This window comes from Meles meles, chromosome 3 (assembly GCF_922984935.1).
Source record: "Meles meles chromosome 3, mMelMel3.1 paternal haplotype, whole genome shotgun sequence".
Classification (NCBI taxonomy): domain Eukaryota; kingdom Metazoa; phylum Chordata; class Mammalia; order Carnivora; family Mustelidae; genus Meles; species Meles meles.
In genome coordinates, this window is record NC_060068.1 from 69,821,090 (window position 1) to 69,843,153 (window position 22,064).

A 22,064-nucleotide genomic window follows, 5' to 3' on the forward strand; every position below is an offset into this window, starting at 1 on the left:
TGGATGGCCTTTAACCAGACTTCTAATGCTTCATTTATTTGCTCTCAAAAACCCCACAAAATTGAAACATCAGTTACTGGACAGTTTTCGTGTTCCCATTGAAATTATAGGGGGATACATGGTAATAGAAGGAAGAGGCAAAGCTGATCAGATATTATCTGTCTGAAGAAGATACTCTGCTTTGGGCATGAAGTGGATTAAGAGAATGGTTGCAATCTCTCATTATAGTATTTTGCAAATACAGAGCTCCTTCTTAAGGAGTCAAAATTGCTATTCACAACTAAAATTGTTATGATAAGAACTCAAGATAGCTCAGGCAAAAATAATGGTCATTATGACCTCTGTGAGACCAAAAACAGAAGGTAGCTGGACCTCTGTCTTAATAGTTTTACCTTCTAGACCTTGTTCTTCTGGTATTTTTGTCCACACCTAGGGACTCTAAAGTTATTGCACTCAGAGGTCATATTTTTATGACCTCTTATTTTTCTGTAATTGATTATCTTCTAATTAATGGGTTTAATTCATTATAAAACACCTTTTCCCCCTATTTCACAAAGAATTAGAGCTGAGGATATTAAATGATTTTGGAATTGGAGAGTGACTTTATTGCTCTCCAGACATTTCCTTTTAATGTACCATGAGAAGTCTACTTGTTATGCTCCTTGATAATAACTTGGGCAGAACTTAGATTTCCAATCCCTTTCAGTTATAATAATACCCATATGATGATGATGATGATGATGATGATGATGACAATAACGACAATGATGACAGAAAGATAGAGGACAGCTAGCTAGCCTTTTAGATAGATGAATATTGGACTATTAAAGTTCAGCCTCTACAAAAAAAAAAAAAAAAAAAGGCGTCAAACTCATATGCCACTCATGGCTCTTCTCCTCACTCCCATAAGTATTAGATTTCCTGCAAAGATAATGAAGGTTAAGCTTTGGGACTCTTACCATTCAGGACCCCCTTACAAACCCTGCATCTAATATTGTATTTGGAATTCTGGGTTCTACTTTTTAAAAAGGGTTCCCTACTTCTATAAGGCCCCTCAAAACCTGCATGCCCCTCTTTTAGAAATTTAGGCCTGGAGGACATGTGGCCTAAAAGATGGATAAAAAGGAGTGAGGGAGTTAATCTACCCTTTGATTCCCTTCTTCTCTTCACATGTTTCCACCCCTCGCTCCTCTGGAGTTAGAGCTGAAGAGAAGAGATTAGAAGAAAGAAGCACCAAATGGCAATTGTTGGTGGTTCCCTCTTTCTTGACTATGGACATCTTCTCTGAGACAAGCATGTAAATGCTAGCCCTCTCTTGATATGGGCAGTGCTCTCTCTAGATGACCTCATATGACTTCCTACAAACCACCTTTCCCATGGGTCCTGGCCTCTTCCTTCTCATACCTGTCAGGCCAGCCTCCTGGGTAGGTGACCTCTGGATGGTTCAAGGTTGATCACCTGTTACAGCATTCCCCTGGCTGGCTCACACACATTCTTCAGAGCCTTGCTTACTAGCAGTGGTAGAAGATGTGTGACTGCTGCCCTCCCTTTCCTTGTCATCTTGCCAATTGTGTTCTCTGTCTACTCAGATAATATCAAGGAGAGATTAGCTAGTCTGCTGCATAACAGATATCCAGCCAATAAATGAAATGTTTGTCTCTCTGAAAAACACCCCCAAAACTCTAAGAGTGATTTCTTTGGAGCCCCTTTCACTTGGTTGAGTAAGGAGAGGGTATGTAAATTCTCCCAAGCTAAAGGTTTCTCCTGTCACAAATTATACTACTACAACCACTCTCTGTGAATTTTTTGTCCTACCTTTATATAAATCCTGGTTGGAGTAATAGAAATGAATGTGATAGACATATCTGACCTACCAAGGAGTCTTAGAGATGGTATTTGGTAGTGACTCATTTCATTTTTGAGACTACATTGCTCTTTGTCAATTATCAGCTTTGAAGTCTTAACTAAAATACTGAGAGAATGGAAAGACTCTTACTCAAATGATAATTATAAAAGCTTTTTTCTTAAATAAAACTTTTATTAGGGGCACCTGAGGGGCTCAGTCAGTTAAGAATCTGTCTTGGGCTCAGGTCATGATCCCAGAGTCCTGGGATTGAGCCCCTCATCAGGCTCCCTGCTCAGTGGGGAACCTGTTTCTCCCTGTCCTCCCAACTCCTGCTCTCTCTCACTATCTCTGTCACTGTCTCTGTCTCTCACTCTCTCTCTCTCTCTCTCTCTCTCAAATAAATAAAATCTTAAAAATAAAATAAAACCTTTATTAAGAGGTTTATAAACCTCTGAAAAACACATGGCAGAGTGAGGATCAGTTGGCTGTCGAGATGAGGACTTACCCAGCCACTCACTGATTAACCCTCCACACACGACGAGTGCCTTCACCGCACCAGACACTCTAGCACATTTCCTGTCTACACAGACCATCCCACCTCTTGCTCTGTCTTTCTGGTCTCCCCTCCTGCCACTAGACTAGAAAGCCCAGAAGGAGGGACTCTATCCAGTGAAGCACTGTGCTTCGCCACCTGAAAGGATGTAAATGATGCCAGTAACTAAAATTAGAAGTATAGAAAAAGGATTGAGTTGTGATGAAGGTAGGAAAGCATCACTTTTAGTATTGACAATGGTAGTGACCAGCACATTCTTATATAGAATTATCTGTGATTAACACACACACATACTTATTTCAGCATACAACAAACATCACACTTCATATATCACTGATTATGGACATAAGAGCAGAACTGGACAAGTCTGTATGTATACAGGATTTCAGAAAGCATTTTTACAGCATTAGAAAATTTGAACATAGTGAATCCCAAATATTTTAGACAAGTCATTCTCTGTGATAATTGTGATTAGAGATTTATCTGAAGTTCATCTATTGCCATGTAATTTTTCAAGGAATTTGGTTGAAAACCTACTCAGTAAGTAAGAGATCAGTTCTTGAAGTATTATTATTTTGTTCATTTAACTTTATCGAGTACTATGTTGCTGACAACTCTCTTTTCAGACTGTTTGTAGCACAGAGTAGGTGCTCAGCAAATATCTGCAGATGGAATGAATGCATCAATGAATGAATGAATGCATCAATGAATGAATGCATCAATGAATGAATGAATGAGCAAACGAATAAATGTTATATTCCCCCAACATATTTATCATCCAGAGTTAATGAGTTTTTTTGGTAAAGCAGGCAGAGGGGCCTGACCATAACTTGCCAAGTACAATTTTTATTTCTTGGCATGATTGCTAGTATGCACAGGGATTACATATGTATTTCATACAAGTCTCAGCTTCTTCTGAGGTTTGTCACTGTACATGGCAACCAAGTTTATCTTCTCTCCAAATGGACTAGTGACATTTCTGGAAAAGGTGCCAGAGGCGGGGAGAAAACACTTTCTACTAACTCCTAAGGAATGAGTCCCCTTTCAGACATGAAGGAATGTACCTATAATATCTGTTTTCTCTTCTGGAACATGGTTTGTTCCAGCACAGGTTAATTAACAATACCTAATTAAAAATCCAGAAGTTGGACTAGCTGTAGTGTGCTCAGGAAATTAGCTCAAGGCTTGAACTTAGGTTCTGACTTTCATTTAGGAATTAATAATCCCTTGTTTAAAAAAACATAAAATTAAGCAATGTTTTTAATGGTTTTCTTAGAAAATGTAATGATGCAAGACCAAGAGCAAATTTTCATTAGGTTGAAATCTTAATACTCACACATTTCCTGGATATTTTTGTAGCTTGTTCTTTTTTTTTTTTTTTACATTATTATAAGAATCATACTTCTTTTAAATGGAATTTTTCAAAAACATGATTCTACTTCCATATATATAATACTTATGCCATGTTGCTTTATATTTTTAAACAATCTTATGATAATATTATCACCAATATATAAATATATATCACCAATATATAAATATAACGAGAAAAAGATAAAGATAAGACAATGAGTAGCTTTCTCTTGATGACCATGCAGCTTGCCCTTCAGTACTAGAGGTGAAACTCCTTAACCTTTTATTATAAAGACTTTCTTTTCTCCACATGAATTGGTGAATTTGCCTAAGATGAGCTGAATTATTACCATGGTGGTTCCATGGCAGTGACTTCAGAATCACCATTCAGACCTTATTGCCTAGATTGATGAGATGAAGCTTTATGTTATCTTCCTCCTCCCATGACAACTTACTAACCTTCACCACCCCATAGAACTGCAGAATAGGACCCCACTGTTCTAAACCCTTGCCATTTACGTATATTACATTGTCTTTGATTTCTGAAGTAGCTTGGCTAGTGGCAACTTCCTTTAAAATGCTAATAGCAAGAAATAACAAACCACCACTTTTTCTTTTTTTGCCCTTTCACTTTATTAGGACTACAATTAAGCTATTATTCACTTAATTCAAATATAAAAACAAAACCCACTGAATATTCAAGGTAAAAGTCTGTAATATGTTTTTAGGATTTTTTTTTAACTCATTGCTGAATGTATTAATTTTCTATTTCATTTACTATTTGCTAACCTAGGGAGGAGGAAAGGGGTATCTCAAGAGAGTTTTATGGTGATAAATGCAAGAATATGTTGACAAGAGAGATGTTACATGTGATAAAATTTGCTAACCTCATGAATCAGTGGTAACACCATAGGCTGAAAATATTTTAAAAAAAACTACTGAGTAATATACTTTTCTGTAAATACGCAAGAATGATGTAAATTGTATTACCAACGAAACATTTTAGATTGTGTTTGTAAAGATTCCCACATTTGAGCTGACCCAAGTAGTTTGTCAGAAAACAATGTCCCTAATCACTCTCTATAGCTAACCAAACACATTAAGCTGACTTTCTAATGGCATAAGCAGCATTTCCCTCCTCATGACAAGTATGGTTTTGAAACCAAGAAACTTTAGTTTGCCCTTCAAGAAAAGTGATTTATAGGAGTTAGTGTGGGGGGAAAAAAAGGAAGCCTCCTTTGCCCAAAAAGGAGACGAAAACTTTGCCAGAGGCAACATTCTGACATTGCCAATGTGAGAGTGTTGTGAAATCCCCAGTGTATGTTTTTGTGGTAATGTCTGAAAGTACTGGTACTGTACTGGTGTCTCGCTATCATGCATCTCTATTTCCGGATCTACTTCCTTATAATTGCTAATGCAAACAGCGCAAGGAGCAGAGCAGTGTATAAGTCTCCGCTTCACTTCTTCTGTTGTTTTCATTGATAGATGGCCTCTTCTGAAAGTTTCAAAATAATTCTCTTCTGCCTTTAGGAAAGAAGATAAATTCTTTTTCTAATTAGATAAATATACTATATTTGTTAAGGTGGTTTAGCCCTTTGTCCTACAAGCTATCAGTTTCTTTATTCCTCTCACTCTGGCATCCTTAAAACCAGTCCCTATTAATGTGTATTTTGCAAATAATCAAGAGGCTAAATAACAGTAACTGAGGAAAATTAGGATAAGCCTAATAGTAGCCAAGCTCTAAATAGAACTATAAAATAAAAATAGTACATATGACTCACAATATAGTACTAGTTCTTCATCTTACAGATGTTCCTGGCTATCAGAGTCAGTGTGGGCTATGACACTGGCAAGTGTGGGCTAGTTGGGTAAAAATTTGGAGAGAATGATAGGCTTTTTTTTTTTTTTTTTTTCAGACTCTTTTCCTATTACCTCATTTACTTTATGTTTACAGAATGTACAGAAAACTCCGTCAACTCATTTCTTATTTGCCTTAATAGCAAGCCACCCTCTCCTAATGGCATTTTAGGTTTACAAAACACATCTTGGGAAACAAGTGTCTGGCTTTAGTTACTTGCTAGCTAAATGTCATCACCTCATGGGACAAAATTCACCAGTGATTCCTGTCATGACACGCCATGCATAGGACAAACCAGACAGAAAAGACAGCATCTCTGACCATGGAAGGGACACAACAGAAAGGCTGTCATGATATTTATATCCCACCTACTCAGAAGACCAATTGAGAAACTCCATATGGACTCCAGTTTGCCACTAACCCACAGAATTGAAATTTCTTGACTGGCTTAAATTAAGAATTTTGGGATAAGTATAAAACTTTGCAGATATTTATTTTCATAATTCTAGGCAGTTTATTTTCATATAATTCTTCTCATCCTACCCAATTCTCTTTTAGTTGACACATTAAGCAAAGGAAATGCATTCTTAGAAAGCTCATAGGATAGAGGGCAAAGTATAATCGGAAAAAATAAAAGAACACTGTCAAAGAGCTTTAAGGTACATTAATGAGAGAAAGGGTGTCTGTATGTAGTTTAAGACAAGAAAAAGAAGCTGGCCTACATGGAAGTAGATTGGCTGATTTGAATTATCTTGGGGACTGAAACCCCTTCCTCTCACTTCTCAACATTGCCCAAATGGCAGGTGGTACAAGTCCAGTTCCCCAGTAAGTTCCTGTAAACAAAACTACTTATTTATAGACAGCTTCTCAGTACTGTTTTCAGGAGCTCAGTCAGACTGCAACTCAGAGTCACCTATCAACTGCAAAAAAAAAAAAAAAAATAAAGACATAAAATCCTGTCTGAAAATTTTGCTTTACAACTGGAGCCAGGTAATCTGACATTCTATATATTTGGAGGACCCTTAAAATCATGATTGAGAACTGGTATAAAGAAAGAGAAAGAAGCCTGTGAGCCTCTTCTTTAGAAGAAAAAGAAAATTGGGCTGACATCATGGAAATCTGCCAGCAGACCTAAGCAAAATTTGATGTCTCTACTTCTCCTTTCTACTCTTTTCTCTTTTTGTTGAGCATTCATGGGAACCAGCCTTGATGGAGGAATCACTGAGCCTTGGTGATACATCACAAACTGGAGAACTGAGATTATTGAAATATTGAAAGCTTCCCCCCAAGTACTTTGCCATATTTATTTACATTAGTCCAATTAAAATACTAATAATTCCAACAATAATACCTTCCTTTTAAATATATATATTTCAGTGTACTTTCATTTATTCTCATAATTCTCCTTATGATATGTATAGATAGGTACAGATTAACTCAGCATATATTTCAGAAAGTAAATTCCTAGTTAATCTAGTGTTACACATAGAAAATAGTATGAAGAAGTATAACTACTTAGATGGATCAACAACATGGCAGTTTTTAATGTAATGGCTAAATGATACCACTTCATATATCCACCAATTTTTATTCACCACTTCTCAAATTCAAGGTACCTTATTTGTTCTGAAGTGGATATAAGTGCAAATTTACACAAATATAATTTTACTCTTCAGGAACTAAATTTTACCAAAGAAAAAAATGCAAGCTCAATTAAAGCAGAAGTGTATTTGCTCATTGCTGGCACATAATAGACACTTAGTACATATTTCCCGAATGAGTGTATAAAACATAAAATCAAATAATTCTAATATAATGCAGGATATAAGTCCCAAACATGATCAGATGCTAACAGAGTTTCAGATGAAGGAGTAATCACTTTTAGCTGAATGATCAGGAAGAATTCATGGAGTTGTATGAGATGATAAGGATTAAATTAGGGAATGGTGCAAAGTGGATAATTGTTAGGTAGGCAAATAGGAGAAGTACCGGGGGGCGGCGGGGGAGATACTATATGGAGATGGGGTAAAGCACAGAATGCAAATAACTGGCATCCAGGAGATCAACTCAGTTTGAATAGGTAGGGAAGTGATGGAAGAAAATGGATTGGAGCCAGATTATAAGGGTTGTTGTACTGAAGATTTCAGGCTATTTTCTGGACCAGCTGACTCTAGGTCTCCCACAGTGCTAAATTTTTTTGAGCACTCACAACACTATGTGTATATTTTATACATTAGGATTTATAACATAAACATAAACTACTTATCTATACAGATATATACACACACACACACACATTACAAGTAGAAATTTTTAAGTGTCCTATAGCTAATATAGTTTCTAACAACACATTGTAAATGTAATTAATTATTTTGTACATATTTGCTTAACACATGCCATCCATGTCCCCTGTCGAATTGTAATCTCCATGAGAGCAGAAAACTAGGCATTCTTGTTCTTTCAATATCACTAGAGCCTAGTGTAGTATTAGGCACAGAGTAGAGGTTTATCGATTATTTCATCACAGAATAAGCCAAGCAGTCAGTTGACTAAATTGATTTTGAAGTGAGAATACTTCAGCTTAAAATACTAATATGGAATCATCAAACATCCCCATTTCCCACTAAAGAATGACCATCTACCTACCATTTCATTTTCTTATAAACGTTTATCTTCAGTCTTGGAATTATCAATGACAGGCTCTATTTTTAAAGAAAAGATGGAAGAAACAAGACTGTCTCATCTTGAATTATAACACTGAATCTTTATTAATATATTACACTTTTTTACAAAGCGAAGAAACAGTCAGCCTAAGCATTTCCCCCCCACAGAAGATGGATTAAAAAAGAATATAGAAATCAATTTGTAACTTCTTTATATAAAGCAAAGTTTCACAAAGTGAACTCCTTTGAGTCCAAGTGTTTCCAGTCTGGTCTTTAGGGGCTTTTACAGTATGAGGGTTAGAAGGGGAAGCTGGAGTAGGGGTAGTCCACACTGTTACCTCAACCAGCCGTGTTTAATGTTCTCCATTAATACGAGTACTTTTTATAAGATGCCATTTGAAGGAAGGGATTCAGGCAATTAAAATAATACATTAAAAAAACATGATTTAAAATTGTTTACATCCCATATAAATCCAGTTAAATAACTGTGTAAAACCTTTAGTCTCAGCAGTTTTGTTATATCAGCTTGCTTGTATTACAGGACACCTACTCCTTCATCTGTGGTATTGCTGCTGAATCTACAGCAAAATTAAAAATGAAACTAACACTATCATCAGAGTAGTTTTACCCTTATAAATTTGGGGTGGTTTTCCTGTTTGCCTTCCCAAATCCATCTCCTCCTTTCTGTTTTCTATCACCTGGACTCTCTTGTTGGCTGCTGGTTGGGGGTTACCCAATGAGAGACACTGGAGGGAGATCAGGATAGGATCCTGAGATCCTATCCTGATGAGAAGAAATGGGTCATGCACTGGCCCTGCATCTCTGGCAGTAGCTTCAGCCCTTCGTGTCTCCCCACAGCCAGACCCCTGTCCACAGTTCCAGTTCTCACCAAGCTCTAGTAATACTGCTTCCCCCTCTTCAGCCCCAGAAGGTAACAACTTTCCACCCATGCTATTCTCTGTGTTCATGCCAGCCTTCATTTATTCTCTTACTCCTCTCACATCTCTAATCCCTTGTCTCTTTATTTGAGCCATCTGGTTAATTATATTACCTACCATGACCTAGACTGATACAAAACTTAAGTCTATTAAAATAGCAAGATCTAAAATACAGAAAATAAAATATAAAAATAAATATATTTAAATATAAAAATAAATATTAAAAAATATCTCAAAAGAATAAAATGTTTCAATATTGACTCTTCCTTGTTTACTATATTTTCTGCCCCCAAAAATGACTACCCTACTCTTAGAGACTATGAGGAAAAGAACTATAGAAAAGTGAATTCAGTGCTGTGTCCATGAATGTCCAGAAAAATTTTTACTTTTTTTAAAATGGTGGTTCAGAACTTCCCACTTCCCACCTGCATGCAAGCCTGTAGGTGACAAGGCCATATAATTCACTTCACAAAGCCGGGAGGACTCAGGAAATGTCCCTGAGAACATTCAAAGAGTAACATGTATATGCACATATATACATTTTCTACACAAAAGTAGAACATGTAATTGTTAGGGGCCTGAGATAAGAGTAAATGACTAATAACAAAATATTTTTGTCCAGTTAGAAGTCTCAGTTACTGCCTATATTTCAGTGAAAAGTATAGTTGGTGCACTTTGATAACCATAACTAGGATTTAATTCTAAAAAGTGTTGTCCCTAGGAACCTTGGGAAAAAATGACATGAACATAAAGAAATTTTAACAAGACTAAATAAATAAAGAATATTACTGTATGTTTTGAACATATTCTTGAAAAGAAATCATAGAGAGAAAGTTTCCATAGAGCTTTTTTGAAAACACTGACTAGTTATTTTTATATAGCTGTAAAAAAAATTTAGCATACTTCTTTACAAAGGAATAAAGAGAAAATTCTTCTGACGAGTTTTTAAGAAAACCTTGCTTTGAGAGAAACATTCAACAATCTACTCTTTAGGGATCTTAAATATCTACAAAAAGAAAATAGGTATTAAAGGTAATATTGAAATATGTCATGGGAGTTAAATAATTATAGTACTATCATGTCTAAAAATAAGAAGGAGGTCTCATCTAGACCGACCGTTAGTGAAAATGCAGGCCATCTTCTCTGGTCAAAGAGTTGAAGACAAGATTCCATCTGTCTCGAATTTACTGAATCTACAGCAAAAAAAGACAAAAACAAAAGGAACCTGTCTTTGTCAAGTAGAATCACAGTACTGAAGTAACAGAATGTCCCTGTGGTTTCTTTAGTGATTCACATGAAAGATGGCTATGATTACAAGAAATTTATAAGAAATAGCAGTATCCTGCCTACAATCTACCCACAACAAAGAGACCGAGCTTGGGTCAGAGGTGAACTTGCCTCCCTTGGGTTTGTACGGCAGAATGACCAAGACCACGGTGACTCTATGGGTGCAGGAGATAGAAGACTGCTCATCTCACAGATGCTAAATTCAGAGAAGCAGCTGTGGGTGAGCAAATTACATTATAAGTCACATTTGCAATCCTGGGCACTGAGAAGACTGATCAGTGGGAGAAGGAGCACTCCTTGCTTGAAAAAGAAAATTGTCTTTAAAAGAGAATTATGTACCAAAACAAATGTCATGAGATATTAAAACCATAGTGCCATTTTGCAACTTGAGAGAGCTATGTTTTTCCAATCCTGCAGGAATATTTTTTATTTTATTTTATTTATTTATTTGACAGAGAGAGAGTTAACAAGTAGGCAGAGAAGCAGGCAGAGAGAGGGGGAAGCAGGCTCCCCGCTAAGCAGAGAGCCCGATGTGGGGCTTGATCCCAGGATCCTGAGATATTGACCTGAGCTGAAGGCAGAGGCTTAACCCACTGAGCCACTCAGGTGCCCCAGGAATATTTTTTCTTCATATATATGATAAATTCATCAAGGTCATCCCTTTATGCTTTCTAATTATGATGTGATCCCTAGGTACCTCCAATCCAACTTGCACCAGCAATCAATAAAAAATCGTCAGAAACCCTCCAGACTTTCTCTGCAGTATTCAACATGATTTATCACCACTTCCATCTTATAATTTCTCTTCCATTGGAATTGATAACACAGGATAGCCGTGGTTTTTCTTCTGTCTCCCCAACCACACTTTCTCTGACAATTTTCCTCTTCCTATCTGCCAGGTGTCAATATGCCTGCATAACAGACTTTTTAATCAGTCCACTGTATGTTTTGGGTCTTGAGACATAAGAGGAAGCAATTTGTTTTACACAGACAGAACTCTATCATCAACCAATTCCTCAAATTATTATAGAAATGGCTCTTAGCTTTTCTAAGATCAGGCAAAATAAAACATTTTTTTAAAGATTTGATTTATTTATTTGACAGAGAGAGACACAGTGAGAGAGGTAACACGAGCAGAGGGTGTGGGAGTGGGAGAAGCAGGCTTCCCGTAGAGCAGGGAGCCTGATGCGGGGCTCAGTCCCAGGACCCTGGGATCATGACCTGAGCCGAGGGCAGATGCTTAACAACTGAGCCACCCAGGCGCCCCCAAATAAAGCATTTCTAGTAATATTCTCACTTAAGAGCAGTTCTATTTTGTCATGGAATGTGTGTGTGCACGTGCACAAAAACAGTCCTGGACAGACTCTTAGGCACACCCAATCAGGGTTTTTGAACTCAGAATAGATATTTAATGCATAAATTCATTGTAAAGCTTTATATATTAAGCACGAGCATAGAAATTTGTTAAATGATAGGCATATTATCTACTCTCTAAGAGGTTTCAATTTCTTGCCTAAGAAATAGTAAAGTAACAGGCATGACTAGTGGAGGATTATTAGAAGACAGTTAACTTTGTACAGCAAACAAATTACTATCGCTAAGAGTCCTTTCTTGGCACATGGGCTTTTCTTGTAAGATTTGGTGGTATAGTTTCCACGGGAAACTCAGCTATTGGTTTGTACAGTTTCCTTGTTTTACACTTACAGGAAACACAAAATGGCATCCTAAATTGCTTTTCTACCAAGTCATAGGTGTCATCAGCTACAAATGTGTTTAAATGCCTTGAAGGTTAACATGAACACTGGTCCTGCTTCCCCTGCTTTTCACCTTGTAAGCTCCTTGGGGGTTTCCCTACTTCCCTGGCCTCCTCTGAGTTCTAATTCCTGAGCGACCCCACTGAGTATGTGCTGTTCTGTGAACTGCTCTGTTATTATCAGAAGGAACCAATTGATCAGAAAGACATGAGTCCTTGAGAGGTTCACAGATCCGCTCAGCTGAAGGAGAGAGAGAGAGTTGCCTCCCCCACCGGCATCAGGTGTAGAGCACTTCAGCCCCATGGAGTATTAAACTAAAGATACCTAGCACTAAAGCGTTATGTTAAATTAGATAAGCTTTGTAATTTATTCCTATATAGGTACGTAGTAGCAACAATCAATATTTTAATAAAAATTATCCAAAGAAAGCACTGAATTGCGAAAAATGTCTATCTTTGCCAGTGAACTAGGAAAATATTAACTTTAACAATACAACAAATTAATACAGCTCAAGGAAAACTTTCTGGAAAGGAGCTTGCAAACTTCTGTGTTGGATCACAGAGTAATAAAGCCATAGACTCTAAGAGATGGAGCATGGCTTATACATTATTTATTCTTACCCTTTAATTTTTCAGATGTGAGAAATGAGAAATCCAATAATTTGGATGAATTTCCCAGTTATGTAACTAGATAGAACTGAACCAGGACTCAAGAACATGGGTATTCTGATTCCTCATTCAGCACAATATTCCTTATTCAACAGTCTCTTCTGCCTTTTGCTTACATGGAATTTTTTTCTTCTGAAAACATCCAAAAAGTATGAAAGTTTTTCAGATTCTATGATAAAAATGTTGAAGTTCTGAGTGGTCACTAATAGATACTTGTTTTATTATTTTTTTTTCCTGGCCCTTAGCCAACTATCCCAATAAATTTAATGAAAGAAAACAAAAACCATTACTCAGTAGTGATCTTTAAAATTCAGTGGCTTGAAATACATTAGGATTTTACTAAAAATTACTTAAACAAAATTCTCTTAATAGCTTTGAAAATCAACATTTGAACAAATAATTCATTGAGCTATTATATGACCTACATGCGAACAGGTAAATATTTGGTATTCAAGAGGCAATAATTTAAGTTGGAATTATAAATGTATTTTAGAAAATCTGATTCTTGAGATTTTGGTATCCATTAATTTTCGCCATTTTTTGTGTATTTCAAATACCCCAGAGTTTAATGGTAGTATTCACAAACTTATTTACTTGCAGTTTTGCCTTTCCTTGAGGCATTTCTAAGTGCCCAAAACTATTAATAAGGATGAATAAATAGACACAAATGAGCTTCTTTTCAGTCATTTACAATTTAGTCTACTATGTGCTAATCCTGTGCCCTGCGTTAATCAACCCCAAAACACAAGTCTTCCATTGTGCTCAATAGAGATGAGGCATATGTGGTGGAATTCAGTCAAAATATTAATTTAGACATCTGGGAACCATCACCTTCTTGAGAAAACTATCAGGTAAAATACATTCATTTTCAGCCAAGCTAAATTCCCACGTCCATGAATTGCACAACCCTGTTAAAGTCAGTAAGTGTCAAAGTCTTGAGCTATGGACTAGACAACATTGCCCAATAACCACAATTAGGGTTTCCAGCATCTGCTGTTCCTCTTTTACAAATCTGAATTCTTCTTCCTATGCTATCTCTTACATACATTATTCATGCCGATGTTGAAATACTGACAATTTATGAGGAGAGTTGGAGTTTTGTGTAGCACTGGAAATCACTGCCTAAGTAACAGAAGGAAAACTTACCCCAGGAAATTATCTCATAAACATTCTTAAAACTCCATTTCATTATGGTGTGCTTTAAAAAAAAAAAAAAAAAAATTATAGGATGGTATTTTGTGAAATCTTTGGTTTGTCCTGAACTCAAAAGCTAGATTTTTAACCCTCAGTTTCAGTGTCCTTCACTGACTTGTCCTGATTTTACTTTTCTTTTTTCCCTCCACTTTGTATCTGTCCTTTAATCAGTTAAGTTTATCTACATTGTACTCATCTCTCCTACTTCTGGCCTCCATTCTCTGTTATACCTGAAATATTTTAGCAGCTTTCAGAATTATCTTTTCCTCCTGATTCACAGAGCTGTCAAGATACAGCAGTTTAATGTAATTGATATTTAAATGCAATAATTATTTCCACTAATCCAATGTATATTCCTTAGGAATTTAATTTATTTGCCCCTTTGCTCTTCATAACACCAAGGGGAAAAAAAAGATGAAAGCTCACACAAAATGTAAATCAGCCATAAAAATAGATAATAGCCCTCAGGCCCTTAGTCTAAAAGAAATAAAAGACTAGTGAGAATCAAAAAGTGGAACTGAAACAAAAATTATATTTCTCTTTATTAAAAACATTTGTTTGGTTTTTATGAAAATATGAGTTTTTATGAAACTGTAAATATTATTGCTTTGTATAAGATGGTGTCTTCTCTAAGTCAAACAATCTATCAAATTTTTGGATTACCAAGAAGAAAAGTATATGTGGGAAAATCCATTTTTGCAGGACAGATTTAAGTTTGGAGCAAAGTATATTTCTAAAAACTAAGAAAATGTGATGTAGTTATTTGTTTATATTATGCATTCAATTAATATTTATAAATATGCAAAACTCTTTATAAAAAAAGAAAGTCCAGGTACAAATTACCATTTTTTTGGTTAAGTACTACATATGCATCTTCCCGTAATCTTCTCTTAATAAATAACAAATTGCCCTATGGGTAACCCAAGATCAATGGGTGAACCAAAAGAATCTCCATAATGCATTTTCTTGAGGCTGGTAATAAATGAACTTCTGTCTTGAGGAAGAAGTTGACTTACTGATTTACCAACTTATTACTAAAGCTAGCTCCTAAGGAATCTCTAAAAATATTTTTAACATAAAGTTCGCGAAGTTTACAAAGCATTCTAACTCATTCATCAACTCCTTCCATACAGACCACATTTGTTTTCTCTGTAATCCTTTTCCCCCTCCTAACAACAGCTGTAGCACTGTATAGCGCCCATTAGTCTAATGCTATTCTTAACTAAAATTACTAACTTGCCTCTAAGAGGTGCACTAGAGGGGGCCAAAGAGCAACTTAGTAGGGGGTGTTCCATTGGCCTACCCAACACCTTATCCATTCAGAGTGTACCAAAATACTCCTACTTAAAGTAATCAGATGATCAACTAGCCTAACTGCTCATTGATAATCTACTACATATAAGACATTGTAGTAGGCAATTTTTTGAGAATACAAAGATATATATTACTGACCTAGGATTCAACATTGCTACTTTGACTACCCTCAAGGAAGAGTCAAGAGTTCATGCCATGTAACAATTTGTAATTTTGCTGAGGCATGAAATTGAATTACATGTGGCAAGAGGCAGGACTCTCATAGGAATCCTTTAGCTAGAGCTTGCTTAGATGACTGGCCCATATATCTTCTCATAGTGGTTTAGATATTCTCTACTTGTGGTCAAGTTACTATGTAGTAATTCTCATGACATGATGAAAAACTATTTTCTTTGTGAATGCTTTCCCTGAAAATAAAGTCAACTGCTAGTTCTGATGATGAAAGTAAAGTGGAAGCAAAACTATCCAAGAAAGTGATGGTTCTAATCCAGAAAATAGAAGTTTTATGGAGACAATTACATGCTACACTGATATTCATGAATTTGGGACTGTGGTATCCCTCATGAATACTGAAGATCTGCCATATAAAATAAAGTCCTTATCTTCAAGGAACATTTAGAAAAACATGAAATTCTTCATCATAGTTACCTTCTTACAACCCACATTGTCTTTAGATCATTGCAGACATGAATGTCATTTTAATGACATTTAATGACATTTAATGACATTTTATTTATATCTTCCTAAATATTGCACACAAAATCACCACAGTATCTACTGTTCCCCACATAAGATTTGAGGGACTGACCAAAACTTCATTTGTTTGGGGAGTAGTTTTGGGTTTGTCTGTTTTTTAGTTTTGGGTACCAGCTAATATAGCTTAGGTTAAAATAGGGCTAAGAATAAGACCTACCTATTCCAGTTAATTGTGGCAACATATAATATAGGCTTGGGCTTAAACAACTCCACAGAGAGTCGGATTTAATATATTTTTGCAAGGTGGCTTCAATACTTCTTTCTAAGCAAAATAAGCCTGGAAACAGTTTTTGAAGCCCAGAACATGGTGACAATATACATGATGTTGCACAATGGGAAGTATATGGCAGGCATATCTTGGCCACCTGTCCCTTCTGAAGATCAAGGCTGGTCATTTCAGCTCATGGCAGCTGTTGTTTTCCATCCTTCTTTCTTCCTGCTGCTGGTTGTATATCCAGCCATCCAGGGTCTCCTAACCTTGGGCTGCTACTGTTTGTGGTTCTTGCCCTTGCTATTTTCGCTTTATATAGGCTGTTTCTGTCCTTTTTCAAACTTGTAAAAATAGTGCTCCTAATAAAGACTGAAAATCCAATGCTTGACTTCTTGAGTATAAAGCTTCCTCTTTCCCTGGACTAGTACATAACAGAATGGGGGGTGGGAGAGGAATAAAGGAAGTAGGAAAGAAACAAGTCATTTATCTCTTAAAGTTTGCAAAGTTCTTTTTGAAAATGAGAATTCTTTGTATTTTTAAAATCCTCTCCACCCATTAGCCTCAACACTACATTGCTGCTATACTTACACCTCGCTCGTTATGTATTTACTTTTTATATAACTAAGCAGCACCCTGTCATAAATGAAATATTCATGCAAAAAAAAACTGCTCAAAATGAATTTATAAAAAGAACATATAAAAACTACCATCTGCTCCCAGTCCTAGCAAGCCCTTAGATACCCAAGTGTAAGCCCTCTGATTCCACAGAGAGGTGAGGCAATGTGTCTGTGATGTATTCCTGAAAGCCAAAACTTCAGACTTTGTATTTAGATGGATCTATGAGCTCTGGCCATCAAAATGCTTAGATCAACATTGATGGGCTTAGATATTGCACATAATGAATTCACGTGCTAGCATATTGTAATGGGTAGTCATACCCGGTCATGTTGTGCTAAAATGAGCTGAAACTCTTCTGGGAAGTTGTGAAAGCATTTTGTAGTCAACTGATACTGCAGTACTTTATAATACGCCTTCCTTTAAAAAAAAAAAAAAAAAAAAATTTGTCCAGACATTCCAGGACTCCAAGCTGAAGTGTTGTCACTTGGATACTTTATTGTTTTAATTCACCTAGGGATACTTCTGATATACTCAGGGCATTTTACTGCTCACACTTGGAGTATCATCACTGCTGTACATAATAAGATACATGATTTTCTCAGTAGTTTCATTTCTCCCAAATGGTAAGTTGCACCTTTGTAAGTTCTATGAACATGCAAAAGACAGTCTTCCCTTTCTGTAGCCTCCCCTTCCCATCTAACACATTCCCACTTTCCTCAATGTTCAGTGCTACCCACTCTGAACTGTGTGTTTAGAATTTTCATTTTTCTGCACCTGGAGTCATGAAGAATTAAGTCTGCCTGCAAGCAACCAAAAAGCAAGATAACAGTGCCATAAACAGGAGTTTATTTTTCTCCCACAGGAAAGATATCCAGAGACATGTAGTCTACAACTAACATAGTGGTTCCAGGATCATCAGGAAATAAGGCCCCTTTTTCTGGCTTGCCTGACTACCTTCACTGTGTTGCCTGATGGCTGAAGATGACTTCTCCAGTTCTAGTTATTCCACTGTATTCCAGAAAGCAAGAAGAAAGTTCTGCTCTGTCCTTTTTTAATAAGACTTCCAGGAAGTACCACACATTTTAAATATGTCTTTGACCAGAATTTAATCACCATGCCAAGTCTTGCTGCCAGTTACCCTGGGGAACGTAGTCCTTTAGCTTGACACCTTATACCCAAAATAGATTAAGAGTTCTCATACTCAGGAGGAGGGAGAGAATAGATGTTGGAACAGGAAATTCATAGCCTGTGCTTCACTTCACTGGATCATATCATGACTTGTTGTTACATATCCCTTGTTTAGGTTTAGATTTCTAATTGTCCTAATTAGTTGAATAATCTAGCTGTTTGACATTCAACAATCAAATTATAAATTTTTTTAAAAAGATAAAAATAGAGAAAAGTTCTTAATTTACTGTTACACTTTGATTTTATTTAAGGGAAGTTCTGAGACTGCCTTCAAATAACTCACCACACTTAATCACCTAACTGGATGGAGAATTAGGTCTGTAATTCTATGGCTAAGACTCTCAGTGCTTTCCTCATCAGATGTTTGTTTTATGTTTGTTTTATGACCCAAACCAAAACACTTTCAAGAGTGTGAAGGAGGGATTATTAATAATTACATGGAAACATCAAGGGTAAGTCAGGACTGTCCAGAGCAAACTGGGGTGTAAGGTCACCCAACTCATCCTCCTTACTGGAATCCTTCACATGCCAGACCTATTCGTATAGATGTCAGTTTACTATTATTAATTTACCAGTCATTTCTCACTGGAAACGTGGTAGGATATGAGGAAAGCATGGCAGATTTGGGCTATTATCCTACACATCATGTCTTTCACTTGGATATACAGGGTTTGGAACTCTGGTTAAAAAGTGCAGATTAACTGAACATATTATTAATGAACTATTTGCAGCCATTCTCACTACAGTAAAGCCAAAATTGTTCCAGGAAATGGGTATGAGAGATGGACATCTACTCCTAGTGCTAAGAACCTAGTTACAAGGAATTCTTCTTAGGATCTCTTGAGTTTTTAGTATTTTTATCAATCCTCCTGAATAGTTTGTCACTTTAATGTGTAACCTGTGACAGTTGACAGCTGTCAGTTGGAAGGATTTGCTTTGGCTAAGGGCCAACCATAAAGAACAAGGCTAAGAAGTGAGAGCCCAGAATGACAAACTATTCTGGCTTTCTTCTTGGGGCACTAACATGTTAATATTTTTTTGAGAAATCACCTCTGCCTATGATGGAATCTAATACCAGATCCTCCCTTTTTCCTCATTTATTTTTCCATAATTTTTGCCAGAAGCATATTTCTATCTGGAAAAGATGACTGTCTATTAAATTGTACCTTATTGCTCTGGAAGCTTCCAAAGATACTGATGCTCAACTAAGGAGAAGCAAAGGCACTGAAAGAATTTGGATTAGTAATAATTACTAGAAATAGTCCCAAACACCCACAATCTACACTATACTTTCTTTGTTGCTTCCTAAAGTCTTCTTTCTCTAAGTGAGTTTATAAGGAGCAGTGTAGCATGCCAGTTCAAAACATGGATTTTTGAGTCAGACTTACTAAGTTAAAATCCCTGCTCTGCCACTTCTTAACTGAGCTACTCTGAGCATATCAACTATCTGTAAAATGAGGATAATATTAGTAATTACCTCATGGTTGCTTGAATATTTATTGAGTTAATATGTTCAAAGTGCTTAGAGTAGTGCCTGGCATACAGTAAGAGCTTTTTAAGTGTTTGCTATTTACAACCTAAAGATGGACACAAGATATAAAACTTGTCTCCGTATATAGATCCACTCAAACTCAAGGAGTTCAAAACTGAACTCATCTTCTATAAAAACATGTGCCTTTTCATGGTATGCCAATGTATGTTAAGCGTATCACTTTCCTCTATGCACCCAGCCTCTAAATATTACCCTATATTCTTTGTCCCTTTCTATCCTCCCTCACATCAAGAAGTATTCAAGTCTTCTTCCAAAATCCACTCCCTTCTTTCTCTTCCCACTGCCACTGGCCTAATTCAGATTCTCTTTATTTCTTGCCTAAATAATTTCAGTAGCTTTCCTAACTTGTCTTTTGTATCTCCAGGCTACTCCCTTCAAAACCATTTTTTTTTAATTTATTTTCAGCGTAACAGTACTCATTGTTTTTGCACCACAACCAGTGCTCCATGCAATACGTGCCCTCCCTATTACCCACCACCTGGTTCCCCAACCTCCCCCCCCCCCCGCCCCTTCAAAACCCTCAGGTTGTTTTCCAGAGTCCATAGTCTCTCATGGTTCATCTCCCCTTCCACTTTCCCTCAACTCCCTTCTCCTCTCCATCTCCCCATGTCCTCCATGTTATTTGTTATGCTCCACAAATAAGTGAAACCATATGATACTTGACTCTCTCTGCTTGACTTATTTCGCTCAGCATAATCTCTTCCACTCCCATCCATGTTGCTACAAAAGTTGGGTATTCATCTTTTCTGATGGAGGCATAATACTCCATCGTGTATATGGACCACATCTTCCTTATCCATTCGTCCGTTGAAGGGCATCTTGGTTCTTTCCACAGTTTGGTGACTGTGGCCATTGCTGCTATAAACATTGGGTTACAGATGGTCCTTCTTTTCACTACATCTGTATCTTTGGGGTAAATACCCAGCAGTGCAATTGCAGGGTCATAGGGAAGCTCTATTTTTAATTTCTTGAGGAATCTCCACACTGTTCTCCAAAGTGGCTGCACCAATTTGCATTCCCACCAACAGTGTAAGAGGGTTCCCCTTTCTCCACATCCTCTCCAACACATGTTGTTTACTGTCTTGCTAATTTTGGCCATTCTAACTGGTGTAAGGTGATAGCTCAATGTGGTTTTAATTTGAATCTCCCTGATGGCTAGTGATGATGAGCATTTTTTCATGTGTCTGATAGCCATTTGTATGTCTTCATTGGAGAAGTGTCTGTTCATATCTTCTGCCCATTTTTTGATATGATTATCTGTTTTGTGTGTGTTGAGTTTGAGGAGTTCTTTATAGATCCTGGATATCAACCTATTGTCTGTACTGTCATTTGCAAATATCTTCTCCCATTCCATGGTTTGCCTTTTTGTTTTGTTGACTGTTTCCTTTGCTGTGCAGAAGCTTTTGATCTTGATGAAGTCCCAAAAGTTCATTTTCACTCCTTCAAAACCATTTTTGTAAGGATCTTAGAACATACATGTTAAAATCCTACTGTGGATCCTCCTATGAAAAGGTTCCAGCCTATCTTTCCATTACCATCTTCCTCCCCGCTCATACCCCAGATTAGTAACTGTGCATTTTGACACCTTAATATTTTTTCCTACACTTTTCCAACTAAAGAGAATGTTTTTGTGATCTCTGATATTCATTTTCTGAATATCAAACTTTACCAGTTTTAAAGGTCCAGCAGAGGGGCACCTGGGTGGCTCAGTCAGTTAAGCATCAGACTCTTGATTTCGGCTCAGGTCATGATCTCAGGGTCATGATAACCAGCCCTGCATCAGGCTTGGTGATCAGTGAATGGAGTCTGCTTCTCTCTCTCCTTCTCCCTCTGTTCTTCCCCACACTTGCACAAGCACATGCTCATGCTCTCTCTCAAATAAATAAATCTTTTAAAAAATCATTTTAAAAAAAGGCCCAGTAGACATGCAAATTTCTACATGAAACTTTTAATGAATTGTAAGTACTCTTTCCCTCCTTGGAGGTTCTATGACTTGTACATCTGTAATAGCTCATTACATTGCCCTCTAAGTTATAGTTTCTTATTAATACCTCCTCAAGGTCTTAATCCATTTGTCTTCATCTTAGTACTTCCTAGTAAAGTCCTTCCTCTTACACACTGGGCACTCCTAGACCACTGAATATAATTGTGAAATTTCTGTACTACTCTAAAGCATAGGTCCTTGAAAGCTAAAATCTAGCCCAACCTTTACCTGTGAAGCCATGGGACTCTGTGTTTCCATAAAGGGGAGAGTTTCTAAATCAATCTTCCTAGAACCTGTCAGAAGGGGTTGCCTCATTCTTTCACTCCC